This window comes from Grammomys surdaster, unplaced genomic scaffold (assembly GCF_004785775.1).
Source record: "Grammomys surdaster isolate TR1022 unplaced genomic scaffold, NIH_TR_1.0 348, whole genome shotgun sequence".
NCBI lineage: Eukaryota > Metazoa > Chordata > Mammalia > Rodentia > Muridae > Grammomys > Grammomys surdaster.
Window position 1 is genome coordinate 729,265 of NW_021604767.1, and position 19,455 is coordinate 748,719.

Below are 19,455 nucleotides of genomic sequence, written 5' to 3' on the forward strand. Positions count from 1 at the left end.
GATGTGATTCTATAGATGTGATTCTATAGATGTGATTCTATAGATGTAGACCCAACTTCAAACTTTGTCCAGTGCCTTCTATATCTACTGATGTCATCACATTTGCTTTTCTTGGTGTGATGAGGTGATAAATTTTATATAAATTTTATATGAATTTTAGTGCCAGTTCTCCATGAAGGACCTTTGGGATTTTTAAAAAAATAGATATATCTTTGAACTTACAGGTTAATTTTAAAAGAATGGATGTATCTGTAACTTCTAGTCATTTCATTCACCCCACTTGACTTTTTAAAAATGTCCTTGACTGGTCCTTTAAAAAGGACAGGTGCATACTTTGTTAGGTATGCTTTGGATCTTTGTACTCCTTACAATGGATATTTCCCTTCATTTCCATGTTTCTGAAAGTAGCTATTTATGCTACTACTGTTATAGTAGTAAATAGTTCTATACATTCTCAGAAAGGGCACTTATGCATTATTTTTCCTAATGGTCATGTGCTATTTTGTTGTCTTTGTGTTCTTTCACTGGCCAGGGGAACAAGTGTCAGCCATAGTGGCTATGGATGTTCTTCCCTTCTTTCTGAATTAAATGGGAGTGCGGTGTCTCACCAGTGCCTAGGGTGACGTCTCACCAATGATACTGATTTTATTAAGCTCACCCTCTAATCTATAAGATCCCTAGCCCACTTGCTTTCCTAGTTCAATCCCTTTGTGGTGCAGTAAAATCTTGGCGAGCTGTTTAGCCTCTCAGTATGTTAATTTTCCCATCCATAAAATATGGAAAACGGGGATCTCTCCTGTGAAGTTGGTGAGAATATTGGTGCGGGTTATGAACTGTTCTTATCCTCTAAGTCACATTCAATTTATTTTTCTCCTTTGATTTCTTGGCATCTGATAGATTACTTTGTTCTAATTATTGCTTAGTCATCAGATCAGCTCATGTTAATTAAACCTTGGGCATATGATTGGGATTTAATATGCTTTCTAGTGTGATACTTATGAGTCATAAAGCAACGTTGGCTATAGAAAAAAACACAATGAATGATAGATTCCTAAAAGAGCATTGCACAAGAGCTTAGCAACTGACAAGGCAACCTTTCCTGACTTTCTGGAGTGATTTTTATGTGAGTCTTTGATAAGCTAGAGATAGAGGTAGCTTTTGCATGCACAAATTCAACACTTGCCTCTGTCATGACAGATCTCTGCTACAGAAAGGGAAAGTGAATCTAGCTTGTATTACAATAGCTATACATTGAGATTTCATAATCTTATGTTTAGAATTTCCACCATATATTCATTCACCAACAGTATTTTGAGCACCTTCATGCCAGGCATGGATTTTGCTTGTTAGAATACATCCATGTCCTTGAGGATTTAGAGGTCAGTCAGGATTATACTAAAGATTGGAAGATGAGCCTACCTGTACCAATCGGGAAGACTCCCTCCTAGTTTTTGTGTTCCCATCAGCCCCACAGCATTAGGCCCTTGTCGTCCTGTGTAATTTCCCTTGCTGTACAGTTTCCTGCCCTTCACATCACGAGGGATGACGACTTGCTAAGACATTCTTGCATCCCAGGCCTTGTGAAAAGAGGTTCTTTGTTTCAAGCCTGGCAGTGGCCCCTCCTTGCTCATCCCCAGCTTTCTTTGCTGGCCTCCACATATCTGCTGCTTCTTAGACTGAGTTCCCCTGGTCAGGTGGTCATCACCTCTTACCAGTTCCAGAAGATTCTACTGGGCCAATGGATGTATTCTTCCCTTTGCCATTTTCCCTATGTTTAGTATATTCACCTCCACTAATTTGCAACCCAAACTTTCTAGGTTCTGTTCTGAGGTTATGTGATAATCCTCCTAGCTAGATCACAACCCTATTATCTGTGATCTACGGTTCTTTTTAAATTGTTAGGTTTCATCATCCTTTTTTCTTTTAAATCTAAATGTCATTTCCAGCTGGTCAGGTTCTTAGAGATTCTGTCCAAAACGCCCTGCATGGTACTTACCATACAAAACACGATTGCTAAATAGCTCCCACTATTAAATACCCATGATGATTGTGCTTGGTTTTGCAAGGTAAGTAGAATTATCTTGTTTTCAATTGTGAAGAAACTCAGCAAGGAGATCAAGAAACTTGCCTAACACCGTATAGTTAGTAAGTTGCAAGACTGGTTTGTCTGATTTGAAAGCTTTTGCTTGTTCAGGCTGTATTGCCTTGGTGCTAAAAATACATGGCTAAATAAATGAAATTACTGAGTAGAAATGTTTACAGTAAAGCAAGCATAGAGGTGCCTCTGTCTTCACTGCCAGTGTTCTACTTGGGCTCTGACCTTTGAGACCATGCAAAACGTGTGGATTAACTAGTTCAGACTTCCTTTAGCTTTCCCTTCTAATTTTTATTGTTATTAATGGATGAGTTTTAAATATTCTTCATTGGGCTCAGACAAACAGGGGAAACCACACTTTACTCTATATTTCATTGTTTCAAATTTTTATTTGTTTTTGTAGTGCTGGGATTCAAACCTAAGGCCTTGAAAATACTAGACAGGTAACTCTACCACACACAATACTTGTAGCCCGGTTTCCCCTACTTTTTGGGTTTTTCTATCTTTGCCTTGCTGACTTTTAACAAATATTTGAGCTATTTTTTTTTTAATTTGTGTGTGGTTTCTGCCAATATCTCAGTATTCATCACTTGCTTTGGAATGGTGACATGTAGCTGCCTAGCCACCAGAAGCATCACCTGGGCCTAGTAGATTAAAAGGGAATTGGAGGCTGCTCAGGTGATTTTTTTTTAAAGGGTCACAGCATCAGGAAGGGTGGGAACCACTGGAATAGGGCCCTACCCTTCTGGCCTCATCTAACCTTAATTACTTCTGGACCAGTGGGGTCTCCAGATGTCGTCTCACCTGGGATTGTACTTTGACATAGGGATGTGATGGACTCATTCCATTTGTAACCGAATCATCCACAGGCGAAAAATGTTGAAATGGAGACAAGCTGCTTTCATCTTTATGATGCTATCTCTCATCCTCTGCCATGTATCTTAACAGGCATAATGTCAGTTATTATTATTATTTATGACACCATTACTGTGGCTCCTGGTTGAGATCTTGAGAGCTTGGTAAGGTGGAGAGCTGACCATTTGGCCGGCCTTCCATGAAGTATGCCTGCCTTGCATGCTTTTAGTGTAATAACTTGTTGCACTCTAAAGAGACGTTTCACGCTGCAATCTAGAGAATTGCTTTTTAGAAGCCCAGGGAAGATCCTTGTAGCCCTAGAGGATGCCTTGTAGAACAGAGGGATGTACCATTCAGCGTGAGGCTTTGAAATCTGAGACATACAGGAAAATTAGGGACTCCTGACAGCTCTGGAATTATAAAAATAATACAGATCCAAACCTAGTCTGTGACTTTTTTTAAAATATACATTTATACTCGAAAGTGTCACTGATTGAAGTGCAGCAAGTTTGAGACAGGATACTCCAAAGGAAGCAAAATGTTTCTTACTGGGCCCTGAGTCTGTCTGGTCATTGTTTTGAGCATCTTCCTGTTCTTAGTCACAGGTGGAAGGGAGGGTGAGAGAAATTGCCTCACTTGGGAACCAACCCTTTCTTTCCTTCTTTCCTTCCTTCTTTCTTTCTTTCTTTCTTTCTTTCTTTCTTTCTTTCTTTCTTCCTTTCTTTCTTTCCTCTCACGTCCTACAAGTGGAAATGCAAGGGCCCAAGGGTCATTTTAACACTTCAACCTGAGAGGCCTTTTTCTGTGGCAGCACAATAGTTTTCTAAAGTTGGACAGTTTCTTAGGTATTTATTTATATATTGTGTTTTCAGGCAAAGAAACATACCCTTCATTTCTATTCTTTTTTAATGTAGCAACATTTTCCTGAATTTATGCCCTTCACAATCTTCTAGACATTCTCTGTTACCTGGGTCTCACCACATAGTAAAAGCTGGCCTTGAACTAGTGATGGTCTTGCCTCAGCACCCACCCCACCCCCATGCCTGAGCGATAGAATCCATGGTTTTATGAACCTGACACTCATGTAGTTGAGAGTGGTTAGTATCTCCCATAGATTCTGGGACTTTTCTCTTCAGTGAGATTGTGCAGCTGGAGAAGGTCCAGCAAGAAGAATGGATGAGAGGCAGGGTCATGTTCACACAGGCCTTATTTATGGCAGTTCTGAGGAAGCACAGTTGTCTTTGTACCTGGAAAAATGAGGGTAGGATGTGGGGTGACCTACAGGCCAGTGCCAAGCTCTGTAATGCTAAGTCAGCTTTGAGCTAGCACCGGGGGATCGACATTCTATGATCACCTGAATTGAGGCTCTTATCTTGACAATATAAATTCTCACAGTCCCGTTGTTAGATAAATCAGCTTTTTAGGCATTGTAATGAATTTACATCAACTCTAAATTCTCTTATCTCTTGGAGGTAATGGGACTGGGTCATATAACTCAGAATGGCTCCCTTATCACACCGCCATCTAAAGGGAATAACTAAGGGACGGAGCTATTACAAAGCGTAGGGTCCCTGAATCCAGGTGACCAAGGTCAAGTGCTTGCTTTACTAAGGTGATGCCGGGAAAGATTTTCCCTTTCGGCCATGATTGAATTTCATCAAGGAGATAGAGCCACCAATTCTTCAGGTTGTCAGGAAAATTAAGGTTTAACAAATAGCTAATGCAGGAACATGGGTAACTCCTTTCTCAAATAAAAATAATGAAGATTAGTGATCATCTGAGGAGTAAGTCTGTGGGTTTTCTGCATGGAGGATGACATAAGAAAGGAAGGAGGTGTAGCTACTTGAAGTCCCTAGTCTGATGTCCTGAGTGCTTTGGGAAAGACCTGGACTCCCAAGTATCTCCAAACAGGTGTTTTCACTCACAGCCTTATAATCTCTGTTAATTGGCAGCCTCCTGACCTTTAAAGTGAGGGTAAGAATTCTTTGATGGCATTAATAATTATTATTTGATAAAGTGTTTCGAAGAAGAGCCAGCTTGGGAAGTGAGTAGGCAGCAAGGCAATGAGGACCTTCCAGAAGTTTCTCTGAGAAAGGGTAGAAGTTGAGCAGAGAGCTGTAGAGCGCTATCAGGTCAAGGAGTGTTTGCTTTTTAAGTTGAGATATACCAGAGTATGTTGAATAGTGGGGATATGTGTCTTAGTGGAAAGGGAGGGCATGAAAACCTAGAGAAAGGTCTAGAGAGAGGTAGGGGATGGCTTCCGGTTCTAGGAAGATGCTGTCCTGTGTCTGGAAGGAAGTTGGTGTATTTAGAGTTGGAAAGGTAAGATCCCTTATCCAATAGCTTTTGTTTTCTCAGTGAACCATGAGGCAAGAGTGTTGTGTGCAAGCATTAGGAGGAGGGAGGGCAGCTGGAAGAGAAGAAGCATGTGGAATGACCACAGTATGGGGAGGCGTTATGAAGTTGGACAGTCTCCGGAGTCTTGGTGAGAGCAAGTTGGCAGAGTTACAGTGTTCAGTATGCATACATCAGCCCACAGTGAGGAAGGTGCATTTGAGTAACTGAGAGGTACTATAAAGTTTAGTTAAAATACATGAACTAATAATGGCTTCTGGAAATGGAATAAAATATAAGCATTTTAGAGCTAGCGATAGATTAAAATGTGGATAAGGTAGAGTTGACTCCATCCCTTACAAGGGAACAAGAATAGTAGCTTCATATGGAAGTGAAACTTAGCCCACTCCCTTGCTTTTATGTATAACTTATATGCACAGCCACCTATGCTAGTAATGAGTCTGCCTCTCTTGCCTACCTCCTGACCCTAGACCATTAAGGGGACGTCTATAAACAAAGCATACCCTGAGCATCTGGAACAGGATATCAGTGGCTTATTGGCTACATGCCTCTTAAGTATTCTTGAGTTGGCCGACCTGCCACAGTTGTACATAAATATGTTGCTTTGTTTTGTGAGAGAAAATAGCTACTACTTTTCAGTAATAATGCTATGTCATTAAGATAATAAAACCTACAGAAATTTTGTCCTGATAAGTATTCTACTAAATTATTATCATTATTTGGATATTACCTTGAGGCTGTTAGATGTAGCTATTGACTAAAGAGCCTAATTTTGAAGCTTTTTTGTCTGTAACTGTAAATTCCCTTTCTCATATTCCCCTTGGCTAGATGAATGAGCATTTTTCAAGGGTCAGCATGGCTATGAGATTGGTTTGTTGTTCTAATTAGGGGTCTTCTTGTTGTATGCTTCATCCTCTGGTTTTTTGTTTTGACCATTTTCCATCATTTCCATCTGTTTGAATACAGAACAATTTTCATTTTGTAAATTACTGTTCAGGTCTGGTTAATGTGCTGCATTATACTTGGGAGAATGAAACAACGTAATTGAGAATTCCAGGCCAGTTTGGGTTATAGAATGTGAGTTTGTATCATAAAAACAAAACAGAACAGAACAAAACACTCATATCATTGTTTGGGGACATTTTTCCTATTCCGTTTCTCTATAGTAAGATGAAGTCTAGCAATAATTGAGGGCTTTGTGGTGATAGCACAACATATTTTGATGTCATTAATATTGATTATCTTGAGGGATAGTTGAGCCTAGATGCTAGTGATCTCGTCCCAAACATTGCTATGTAATTATATATAACTTATTCAGCCTCTCAGTGTCTTAGTTTCCTCTTGGGCCATTCAGGGGTGATAGTGGTATATGTATACTAATTAAAGTAATATGTAAAAGACCTACATGTGGTCCTATGGAAAATTTCCAAAAGTTTCTTGTTAGAGATGCATTGAAAATATGGAATAAGAATTCAGAGATCGTGTCCACTTTAACAGTTTGGGTTTTAAAATAAGTTGCTTATCCCAAAGTAGCCATGAGAAGAAAGAAAGTTTGTTTCTGAATTAAAACTTATTCCAATGCATAAAAAGAAAATTCTTTAATCATGATTTAATATACAGCTTGGTAGTAGTCTGTTAAGTATGTGAGGTATCTTTTTTTTTTTCTTAATAAGTGGATACATGTTTAATGTTGAAATAGGCATGAACTTGATGGTAGCAGTTATGATTGGGATGTGGAAAGGCCATGTGGGGCCTCTTGTGGTGGTGGACCTGCTCTGTATCTCGACTCTGGTGGTGATGTGAGCCTGTGGTAAATGTGCACAAGTACACATCCAATAAAACTGGAGAAATCTTAAAAGCCTGAATTGTCTTAACAGCATTTTAGCTGTAACATTATATAAAGTTTTGTGAAATCTTGATGCTGGGGAGATTAAGTCAAGGCTGTCTTAAAAGTGAACTACAATCTCTGACAATCTCAAATTTACTGTCAACCAAGGGGCATACTCAACTGTTGTGTGATATTCAATGACAACTCTTTGTTTGCTTTCAGATTGCTCCTGCTTGTTTGGAGTGTCATTGTCGTTGTCTTCGTAAGTTCATATTTCTTTCTTTTCTTTTTCTTCCATTTTTTTTAAAAATTCTCCTTCCCAACATCTTGCCCTCTCTAATCACAGGGAATATCTTTGCAAATGACCTGAGGTGAAATATTTTCATTATTTGGTCCATAGACTGGTACTTTAAGGTCTTTTTTAGTTGAGCCTCAATGCTAGTAGATGAATTATTTCGAGGGTAGTAACAAGATTGCTTATTCAATGTAGTTAGGGAGAGAGGGCTTGAGTGGGTGATTGTATCCATAGTACAGTGTCTGCATATAATGGGAGCAGTGTGAGATCTAGAGGCTGAACACTTAGAGTTTCCATCCTGCTGCTGTATGACATTAGCAAGTCTCTTCACCTTGCTAGAGTCCATTTTCTCCTCTCTGAGAAACACATTCCTAATGTCTCAGTCGGTTGTGAGGAAGATCAAGTTGTATTATCTCAGTTCTTTGCAAATGCTTCTGAGAGATAGGCAAAGGAACTGATGAGTGTGTTTGACCCTTGCCACAGGCTTTCTTTAAGTAGTAAATTTCAGGAGTACTTCTGAAAAATAATTTGATTTAGAGGAACTTAATGCGTTTCCAGAGAACCTCGTTTGAGTCAGAGTGACCTGCAATTATGTGAAGCTGTTCATAAGATCAGCTTCCTATAATGAAGCAAGCTGCAGAGGCATGCTAATTTCACAGTACCTTGTAAAGAAATTCTTGACAGATATTTCTGTCTCCATTTCAGAAGACTAGGAAAATAGAGACGTTAGTGTAACCCCTTAACCTAAAATGCATCAGTGGCCAGATTTAGCTTAATATTCTTGATAAAGCAGTAACCTATCTTCGTCACAAGCCACCTATCTCCCTCTCCCCACCTTTACAGTTTAGTTCCCTTCCCCCTTTTGTCTCTCTCTCTTTTTTCCTTCTTTAGTTTTCTGAGTCAGGGTCTCATTATAGAGCCTAGGTTGGCCTTGAACTCGTGACCCATCAGCATGAGTGTCTGAGTGCCATCCTGAGATTGCTGGCGTGTACTATCACAATCGCCACTTTGGCTTTTTAAAAGTTCATTCCTATCCAACTATGAAAATTAGTGGAAGCCTTTCACAGAGGGCTGTTGACTACCCTCTGTGGTACCTCTGCAGTAGTTAAAGATAGACAAGAATCAGTGGATTGAGGGCTCAGGAAATCTGTGGTGAGCCCCAGGACCCTACTGAATCTTGGAACTAGACATGTGGGAAGGGTGTGTGCTGCGTCAAGAAGTGGGTTTTCCATACCTTTAGTTCAATAGTGTTTATTTTCTCTTCAGTTTAGGAATCTTGAAAGGTAACCCATCTCTCCTCCTGTTTACTCAGGATGAGTGGCAGACAGGAACATATTTCATTACAGGGTTTGGTGAAGGTTGAGTCAAAGAAGCAGTTCTGAATCCAAGGGCAAATTTAGAAACCCTTTTAATTATGTTTGTTCAATAGAAGAAGCCCCTTGGGAAAACACATTTTCTTTCAGACTCCCTTGGTTCACTCTGCCCCTGGCTAGCCCTCTTAACTCCCACAAATATGCAAACACTCCTTTACACAGAGACCACTATTTAGTACCTGGTTACCCAGCTAGATTCCCCAAGTCAAAGGAAAAAAGGTAACTGTTTCGCCCCGTTCCTATTTTTGTTTAGCAAACAGTTTCTACAAACTATACTCTTCCTTGAGCTGTATAGCCTTCCCTGGGGATGATGCTTTTGGGAACACCTAGAAGTTAGAAATTAACACTTTTCAGTTGGAGTTACCAGGAGCTTGTTATATGGTATAGCAGCTGCACTGAAACACAGGAATGGATTGATAAGGGGTTACAGGGGGGGATGTTCCACCACACCCACACAACCATTAAGTTTGGGAATAAAGTTTCCAAAGAGTTTGGGTTCAGTAGCGTGAAAGAAATTTCAGACTGTTAAGTGGATCATCACTCCTCAAGATACTGCATGGAGGAAGAAAGGGAGAGGGAGAAGAAGTTTATTTATGGAATGTCAGAGGGCCATTGAGACTCAGCAGGCCCTAGAAGCCTAGGACTTCCCTCCACGCCTGCTCTCTCCCTCTGACCTTGGATGAACTAGAGAGCAGTATATTATGCCAGATGATTGTGTCCTTTTGTCATGGTTAGCATTCTGGACTGTCACTGGAATGTAGGAAACGGACGAATTTGAATTGAACCATGAGGTGGTCCTTCGGGCCCTCTCCTGGTCTCAAGGAGACCTGTCGCAGTTTGTCTGGGCTGGGCCTAATGAAAGCTCTGGAGGGAGAGAGAGGTGGGCCTTTGATCTCTTTGTTCGAGCTGCACCCTGGGAACTGACTGAAATCAATGCACTGTTTTCCTGAAGGAGTGAATGGCTCTGCCTAACTAGCTTTGTAAAGCTGTGGGGAATTCACTGCCTCTGTTTATTGACAGCTGAAAGGGAGCACATGGGGTGGAATGGACCTTCTTGTGAAAACCAGGCACAGGAAAAATTAGACCTCAATTTAACACAGAGGAATTTGGAAATTCACCCCAAAGGAGCTGGGAGTTTCTCATGCTTACATTAGAATGACTCAAGTTTGGAGCTGGTGTGCAATGAACAATGGCGGTTTTGTCACAACTATCCTATAAGTAGGAATATGGTATGCATAATGAATAGACGTCTATTCAACACGCCTTCTCCTTTTAAAACACAGACATAAAGACAAATGTGAACCGTGATATAATCAGGTGATCCCTTCTTTTCTTTATGTTAAGAAGAAGCATTAGCAGCATGTCTGGCTTCTCCCAAGTTTGTTGTTCATTTGTTTGTTTCAAAACATCTTTGAACTTGAGATCTAAGTTCCTGCCAGGGACTCATTTCGTATTGTGATTGTTGAGGGAATACAATGATTACACATCACCAAGTTTTTATAGTTCTAGGACTGCTGAAAATGTGAGAGTGTGTCGGAAGGAAATGAAACAGATAGTGGACCAAGATAGCTCCTGGAGTAACAATAGTTTGTAAATCTTAAAATTAACTACCTTCCTTTTCAGAACATAGTAAAGTGAGATCTCTAGTTTATCGAAAGGAAATAGCCCACCCCTTCTTAGCTGTCTTCCCTCACTCGCTTGATGCTTGATTTCCCAGAAAGAATTTATGGCTCCTTCCTTTGGCCCCAGCCCTTTGTGCACACCTCCACCATAGCACTTGACACATCCCCCAGAGCGCTTTGTTTAGGTGTATTCTTTTAGCTGGAAGTAAAGCAGCTGTGTCAGATTCACTTTTATATCTTCAAGCCCAGCAAAGTTCTTGGCTCAGTAAACGTGGATAGATGAACGGAGATTGACGGCTCCCTGTACATTCCTGTGAATGTAACTACTTAACCAGACTTCAGTGGCAAATACAGCGCTTTAGGAAAACCTGATTGGTCTATTGAACCTGATCAATGCTGCCACTGTTGCTTTATGGAGCATTATCACTTTTTTTTTGTCTTCGTAAGTTTGTGACACTCCATCAGCCCCTCGAGAGGAGGCATTTAAAAGCATAGGGCAATGTCCCTTTTGAGACCAGCCTCTGATTTCATTCCTTTCTGAAAGATTCTTAGTGTCATGTGTAGATATTTTCACTAAGAAGATGAAAAAGCTCTTAATTAAGAGTTCTGTAGACTTTCACGTGACTAAATTTAGCGACTGAGACAGATAAAGCGTGCACTTGAGATGGTTTAATTCTGTGGTATGCTGATAATATAGAATGAAGCCTCCCCTAGCAGGGAGCCTAACTCGCTTTGCTGCCATTGTAGATAATGAATTCTTTGGTAAAGGAAGCAAAAAAAAAAAAAGAAAAAAAGAAAAAAAAAAGAAAAAAAAGAAAAGAAAAAAAATCTACCCCCATGTGAAAAATGAGGAAGAGTCCTATCCTGTATGCCCACTTTGATTTCATAGGACCCTAAACCACACTCAATTACTGAATTATTCAATTATTCTCACATCAACCCTCTGCCACCGGACTTGTGCTCTAACTAGGTAGATCACTGTCGCCATTTCACAGCCCAGGAAGCCTGGGTAGAGGAGGACTAAGCAGAATATAGGAGACCTTGGGATCTGATCCCACAACTGTTCTTCACTGTGCTGCTTATTGCCTCTCTAAACCTGAGCACTTCAGGACTGACCCCTGGCTGGGATGTGGCAGGGTGACATGTGACAGAGGCATTCCTGACGTCCCTGAGCTCATGTGTTCCTTACCTACCCTCACATAGCATTTCAGTTCCCCAACAGTGCCTTTTCTGGCTTTTTAATTACATATCCCTCTGAAGTTGCTGTCACTCCTGACATGGCCTCTGCCTTCAGTGTCATCAGGGTCTCCTCTGTCCTCTGCACAGTAAACATGCCTTCCCTAAGCTGTCAGAGGCCTGCCCACTCAGCTCTCCCTGGTCAGTCTTGAGTCTGCCCTTGTTTTCTGAGTTGAAACCCACACTAAAGTTGTCCAACATTCATAACATTCAATATGTCCTTTGAGTGGCCTGGTGACACATGTAAGACCAATTTATTCCAAGCCCATTTGTAATTGGTTTCAGTCACTAAATATGATCATGCATTAAAAACACTATCTAAAGAATATCATTAAAATTACTTGCTGGGGCTAGTAAGATGACTCAGCAGTAGTGAATGCTTACTGTTCAACCCAGAGGATCAGGGTTCAGTTCCCAGCACCCATATGGCAGCTTACAATGACCATAACTCCAGTTCCAGTACATCTGACACTGTCTTCTAACCTCTGTGGGTCCTAGGCTCACAAGTGGTATGTTTTATATACACTTCAGGCAAATGCTCATATACATTACAAATAAATAAATCTTTAAAACTACTCCCCTTCTCCATTAGCAGTTAAAGCAAAATGGTAGGCAGTGGATATCCTCAAAGAAGAATATTGAATGCTATTAAAATTAGCCAATGTAGCTCATTTCCTCATCAGTATTTAAAACAATACTGGAAATGATGTGTATTTACACCATAACAAATGTACGATACTGAGAGAATTACGTAATTGACCCATTATGTAGCATTTACCAAGGTAAAATTCTCCCCTTTTGTCTCAGTAGCAGGAATTAAAAATGATTCATGAAGCGCACACAATCACCATGTAAATTGGAGCCACATTAAGATCCCAGTCATTTTACGGTGTTTTCTTTAAATGCTTCTCATTTGGCCCATCTAGTCAATTCAGTGTGTGGGAGAGCTGCCGGCTGTGATGCAGAGGAGATTAGAAACTCTGTAAATGGTGTCGCAGAGGAGCTGCAGAAAGGCTCCGGTAATTTTTCTGTGGGCAGTTTTTCACTGGTGGTGGTGGTGGTATCCCCTCCCCCACCGCCCATGGGAATTACTATTTACCTGTTGTAATGTATAGCAGTGATGAATCCGAAGGAGTAGTCAGTGTCTGCTGTGTGTGGTCTCTTTCTGGAACAGAAGCCTGAACACACTGCTTTCCCAATTAAGAACCTTCAGTGGTTCTGATTAGACAGGCCTCTTGGTTGGAATTGACAGAAACTAACGAGATCATTAAGGGATTGATTCCAAACAGGCCGGCAACAGGGATGGATGCATTAGCATGTTAGAAAAGATGTCGCTGACAGGGCCATTGTGATTTAGAAGGCAGGCAAGCCAGGCTAAGCACACAGAGACCAGTGTGGACCTTAGACACCAGCATGTGGAAATGGTCCTTCCACAGTCCTGACCCCTGGCTTTTCGCTCGCCAGGCTGGTTGACATTTCAAGGAAGGCATGGGAAAGTTCTGTCTGGACCAAAATAGTGGACTGATCTTTTCTTTAGCATTCTTCCCATTCTTTTCCCCCAAAGTTTTTGGTCCCACAGATGGGTACCTATAGGTGGCTACACATCAGGACCACCTAATGTGTAGTTGGTCCGTAGCCAACTCTGTTCTGTGAACAGTCACTCTTCCATACACCGGCCCTATAGGCCTCAGACATGCAGCCACAGATTGAACTGGAATTTGCTTAGAGGTTATGACTGGACTCAAAACGGTATCCCCTTCCCCCAAATCCAGATGTGTCATTAATATCTCAAGCACCTATCTCTACTGTGGTATCTTTGAATCAACACATCTTGTTTCAAGTTATTTCTTTTCTTTGTGGTAGGGATAGAATCACCTCTCTCCTGAGGAACCTTAGGTCTCATCATTTTCATTTTAGGGAAATGAGCTGGCTGCTCCCCATCCCAGCTTGTTGACTGGGAGGCCTATGGAGGTTAGGAAATATGGTTTCCTAGATCTTGGCCAGCAAGTGCTCTGGCCTACCTCTTGCCTTTTCCAAGCAGGTTTTCTTTTCCTTTTTTGTTTGTTTGGTTTTGGCAATTTAGAGCTTAAGATAATGGCTTAAAATAACACTGTATGCCTTTCCCTCCCTAGGTATTTGCATAGGAATCAGAGGAGTTAATCTTGTGAGTATACTCTAACACCAACCCCCTGTCTCCAATCTTCCTGCTCTATTTGCTCCAGGGTACTAAAACATTGGGCAGCCCTAGGTCACAGCACCTTCACTGTGAAGCTTCCCTCTCCAAACCTAGGTGGCCTTTGTTGTTTGTTTTTGACAGATTGGTTTCAGTCCCAGAGGTCCTAGCTAGTGTAGAAGAGAGATACACTTCTAAGGAAGATTTTTTTGGCTCCTTACTGAGGCAGTACCCATAAATCTGAATCTCACTGTTCAAGGTCAGGGAGACTTACAGCCACCATCCTTGAGACTACAGCCCCTAGGAGGGCGGCTGGAAGAATGCCCCCTAGACCAGATTTAGGTGCCTTGCTTACACTGGCAGAGAGTTTCCTTGAACCTAGAGATTTTCATGGCGCCTGAAAGGTGAGGAACTGACCCTCTGCCCGCCATATATCACAGTATGACTTGAAGCTTTGCAGCTGTCTGGGCTGGGCGCAGGGCTGAGAGTGGGGGCTGGAGAACTAGCCGAGGTTGGCTTGCCTCCCTCGAAGGGATGCTTCCACACAGCTGTCTGGTCAGGGAATCCTACCCCAGCCCTTCCAGGCACTGACAGATCACTGACAGATTGCCTTTTCTTTTCTAAACTGGGTTTGGGGGTTACATGGTAACATGTAACATGTAGCATGGTTACATATATATATTCTTTCCTCCTTCCGGAGTGACTCCAAGTCCTGCCAAATTTCTATGATAGGTTTAAATGCTAACAAAGAGACTTTAGCTCTTGTCTGCCTTCAGCTGGGAGAAAATATGAAAGATTAGAAACCTTCCACCTGTTGCCCACCATGCTAATTTAGAACCCCAAGAAAGGCACTTGAACAATAGGCAACGGTGAAAGAAGAAAACAGATTTGAGAGACAGATAGTGCTCAATCTGTGCAGCATGATCAAGTGGGGAAAACCAAACAAACAATCTAAAGTCAGGACAGAATTCTAACTCTGTAGAGGCCAGGAGGTTAGAGTGTAAGGACTCCCTGTCAGACCACACACCCTGGATTCATACCCAGTTCAGCTGCTTGCTAGTTACAGGGCCAGGCAAGTTAGCCTACTTGTAAACCTTCATTTGTCAATAAGTAAAGCAATAGGAACACCTGGCCACTCCTGTGATTGCCCAGAGTGCTAAGGACTTAGCATTGCCATTGCCTGGTGAGCATCCAAGAGTTGTGACTACACAGCGGTGTTACAGTGCTGGACAGGACCCACCAGGAGGGATGGAGGGGAAGCCTCTGCTTTAGAAGATACTGGAGCCATGAGGGGGAAGAGCAGGAAGGAAGGGGTTTTTGTCCAGGATTTTAAGAAAGTTCAGGGTTGAAGATAGTGATTTGGGAGGCATATGAGCTCAGGAACTATTTGAAAACTTAAGTTTTGTGAATGGGGAATATAAAGATTATCTGAAATGAGAGTACAGAGGCCAGAAATGAGGCCCCCAAATCTTCTAAAATTTCATGTGACCTTTGGTCAGGCTGCCTCTGTTTAAAATAACATCCTTTGGAAGAGAATATTGTCTCTCTTGGGTCTCTTCGAAGATAAAATCTCATGGTTTATGATCCATCTCTGTGAGAAGATTTATTTGTCTTTAAGTTTCCAAATCAATGGGCCCCTTTGCATATGAGGTCATAGTTAAAAACAAAACAAAACAAAACAAACTTGTCAGAGAAACTTTTCCTAAGCAAACCCCACACATCTTTAAGCAAGAGAAATCTTTACAAAGAATAAAGAATAAAATAGAATAAAAGTTTCAAGAATTTGCATAGATCAAACTAGGAGTATCTCAAAGTGGGCAAGCTGAAACAGAAGAAATCTCTTTGTTCAATTTGAATTTCCGTAAATGTTCAGTCAGCAGCCATCCCAGTTCATCAGCTAGGCAGAAGGCACACTGTAAACTGTAAACACTCCACAAGGCAGAAGGGCATTCTAGAAACCATGCAGACTAGGTTGGTGAAGCTTCCATTTTTGTTGTCCATGAGTGGCATTAAAAATCCATTTAAACTAATTAATGCGATTCTATTCACTGCATGCCAAACTCCCTTCTTAGAAAAATGTGATTTTTCTTGCTCTTCTGGAACTCTGAGACACTGCCTTAGCATAGTATAATTTCAGAGGATCATGTTCATCTCATGCTTTTTCTTCTTCTTCTCCTTCTCCTCCTCCTCCTCCTCCTCCTCCTCTTCTTCCTCCTCTTCCTCCTCCTCTTCTTCCTCCTCTTCCTCCTTCTCTTTCTCCTTCTTCTTCCAATTGACATTTGAAAGCCGTTTTTCTCAGCTTTTGAAATCTAAGGCCTGAAAAGCAGTCTGAAAGTGGCATCCTGTCAAAGTGAGATAGATGATTTGTTTTTTCTTGCTGGTCTCCTCTCTGCTATGTTACACTGTTACATGAAGCATGGGATTGTCCCCTGGGCTCTGTCTGGCCTGCTCTAGGTTCTCCCCAGCATTGTTGAGTCTTGTGTATGAGGCACTGCTGGGTGGGCAGGTGGGAAAGACCGAGAAGCTGGACCCCCTCCCTGCGAGGGAAACCCTCTTTCACGGCCCTTCACACTGTGCAACAGAATAGGCTCCTGTGTGAGTCTGCTGCTGCCAAGTATTGTTGGAGGCAGAAAAGAATGACTTTCTTTTTGCAATGATTTGAATATTTTGACAATGAAACCAAGCTACTCTACTGCCTGGCTTGCAAGCCTCACGTTCTGTAAGCCCCTTCCTGGGCAGCAGAAGTGAGCCCCTCCTCTCTGAATACATAAATTGGTATTGTCCACTGGGGAGATGGGCAGACTCAGTGAGGAGTCATTCAGACTAATTTTATTCTTTCGCTTTCATGTGTTTTAAATCTCTTGGAAAAAAAAAAGCAGTTAACGCAGGCCTCTAGACCACCCAATTAAATGACTATAGTTGGTGTGGGGCATTTTGAGATGAGGGGTGTGTTTACACAATGCAGAACAAGGACCAGATGGAAAATAAACAGGTTCAGACAAGTACATGGTTACCTCCAGTTTTTGTTTTGTTTTCTGGACTATATTTGATTGTTTTTTAAACTTGTCTAAAGAAAGCTGCATTTTTTCCATTTTTAATTTAAAAGGATGTTTATGTATTAAATAAACAGACACAGCCTTTTTGATCAAATTAAGGGAACAGGTAGTCATGTGACTAAACCATTTAGATGAGATAGAACAGGCTCTCAGAAATCTACTGTCTTCATACTGGTTAAGAAGATCCCGAGGCATCCTCCCTACCCACAGGAAATCAGTTTGGCAGAATAGTCTTGAGTTAGAAGAGGCCAAGAGGTAGGATGAATTGATGAACAGAGATGGTGTAGGTTTCTAAATGTGTGTAAATGTTCAGTAGTCCATGGTTGGTATGAGGATCAGGCCCTTGAGAACTAGGGGAAACTAGTTTTCCAGGCTCCTGTCACTTTGTTTCAGTCTATGTTAACTTGTGAAGTGGCCTTGCAATCTGCTAATTCTAATGCATAGTCAGGTTTAGTGCCCACTTATCTGCATATTCAGTTTATCGATGTCTGCCTTTCTGCTCTGCAAATTTGCTAAATCTATATGCTTACATAAAACTGTCGAAAATGCGTGTCACCCAGTTGCTGCTTTCTTTCTATTCATAATTTTATTTCAGGTTCTGTTACTGCCTAGATTTGCATACCTGTTTTATGGCATTTTAATATTGTTGTTTTAAAAGAATCACCATTTCCTCCAAGTGCTGTTTTGAATATCTTATGTAAGCAATTTCATATTTTTTCCCCCACTGTCAGAAAGCAGAGGGAACCTTCAGAGTTCTAATCCAGTTGCACAAAGGACAAAGAATATACCTTAAATAAAGACCATCTGTTGAGATGCTTGAGAAAGCAGTAGGGAACCTCTTTTATACCACATTAGAGGGGCAGGTATTCACAAAAGAAGGTTTGGGAGGTAGAATCATGGGAGAATATTCTAGCTTCATTCTCTGATGATGTCCAAGGTCTCTCCTCACAGGTTCGAGTCTTCAGACTTCTACAGGACCCCACCCACATCTGCCTCACAGCCAACTTTCCTGCTCAAGGTACGAAAGTTTAAAACCTATTCTTATCTGGACATGTTTGATAAGAGTTCCGTGGCCAGGTATACTGGTGCACATGTGTTTAATCCCAGCACTTGGGAGGCAGAGGGCAAGTGGGTCTCCATGAGTACAAAGCCTACCAGGTTTATATAGGGAGTTCCAAGCCAGTGAGGGATACACAGACTCGAAAAACATATGGAAGCACATGCAAACTTAGGAATGCAGGGATGTGACAGTGGTCCAAGGTACTTCAAGAGAGTTGTGGTGAAACTCATGCCTATCCCTCCCTGTCCCCCCAACCCCTCGTTTCCCTCTTTAAACTGTACACTTTAGGATTCTTGTCTTGTAAAAGCATCCATATACTCTACATCTTAGGGACTCTGGTGATGCAATTAGCAGCCTTTCATCTCCTCTACCCTGTCTGCAGCCCCAGCCTACACCTAGTGGATCTATGGCATTTTCTGCTGTCAGTTCATAACGATTCAAAAACCTGTAGGCTGCCTATGTCAGACCTATGTAGTGAATATGTGTCAAGTTGCTCTTCCCTCGTGGAAGAGGATGAGCTATAAACTCATGGAGGCTGGCATTCAGGGGAAACACTCAGCTTCATCAGCAAGCCCACTGCCTATTTTGGGGATTAATCTGGAAACAGTAGTAAACACATTTGCTCAAGGGCTCTGTGCACCCAGACAGCTTGCCTTGGTAGAAATTAAAAAAGCACACGGCTTAGCTCCGGACAACTGGAGCTCATCATTGAACTCAACCATGTGCTAGTCACTTTCTTAGCACAGAGTCCCATTAGTAAGAACAGTGAAATTTAGCTCATTGAATATCCAATGCCCCTCCAGCCGTATGATTAGGCTGTGTAGGAAATATTGTAGTGCTGTTTTAAATACTATTTTGATTCTGATGGAAAGACAACTGTCCCTAAAAGCTGCCTGGATTTATTAACCAAGAAATTGAAATTCATACCAAGAGGGTCAGCCGTTATCTGTCAAGAACAGACAAAGGCCTGAGCAGTTGTGATTAGTTTGAGGAGGCTAGAGAAGAGGAATCTTTGACTTGTGTCTTCAGTTTAGAGTGCACATGACTTCAGAGGACAGAACGTGATAACAGGGAGATCTGGAATGTGTCTGCCTAGCATTCAGGCCAGAGCCCACAGGCTAAAGAAAGAAAATGACTCAGGAGACACCTGTCTTAAGGGGGTCAAAGGGGACAGGCCCAGCCAGGATGTACACCAACCTGGGGAAGGCAGAGAAGCTTCGAGGAGGCTGTAGGTTCCCGGGAAGGGGTTACATGTCATGTATGCCTCAGTGGGAAGGTGGGGTTAGTGTAAGCAGGCTGCCTGCCCTGTAGGAGGCTCAGCTTAGAAGGGCAGATGGGGCCCCACTGTGTTGGAGGAGGGACCACACATGTGGACAGCTACTTAGAGAATTCGCATTCTTCTCTTATTGAACCCGGTATGATTGTAAGGGTCTCTTACACAAACAAAGGACCTAAAGCTATGAATGGGGGAGAAAAAAACACAAAAGGCAGAGAGAGAGAGAGAGAG

The 19,455-nt window shown here is 41.8% G+C and overlaps 1 protein-coding gene across 3 annotated transcripts in view; it reads left to right on the top strand.

The window, feature by feature from the left end:
- Plagl1 (PLAG1 like zinc finger 1) overlaps nucleotides 1-19,455 on the top strand; it is a 38,355-nt gene that overhangs the window by 7,391 nt on the left and 11,509 nt on the right. For 2 of the 3 annotated variants that reach the window (XM_028779232.1, XM_028779231.1), the window contains exons 3-5: nucleotides 7,356-7,395; nucleotides 13,792-13,823; nucleotides 17,840-17,906. The gene's annotated coding sequence lies outside the window, so the exon portion shown is untranslated. Of the gene's footprint in view, nucleotides 1-7,088; nucleotides 7,396-13,791; nucleotides 13,824-17,825; nucleotides 17,907-19,455 lie in introns of those variants that run through there. The other variant, XM_028779230.1, reaches the window with a different exon arrangement.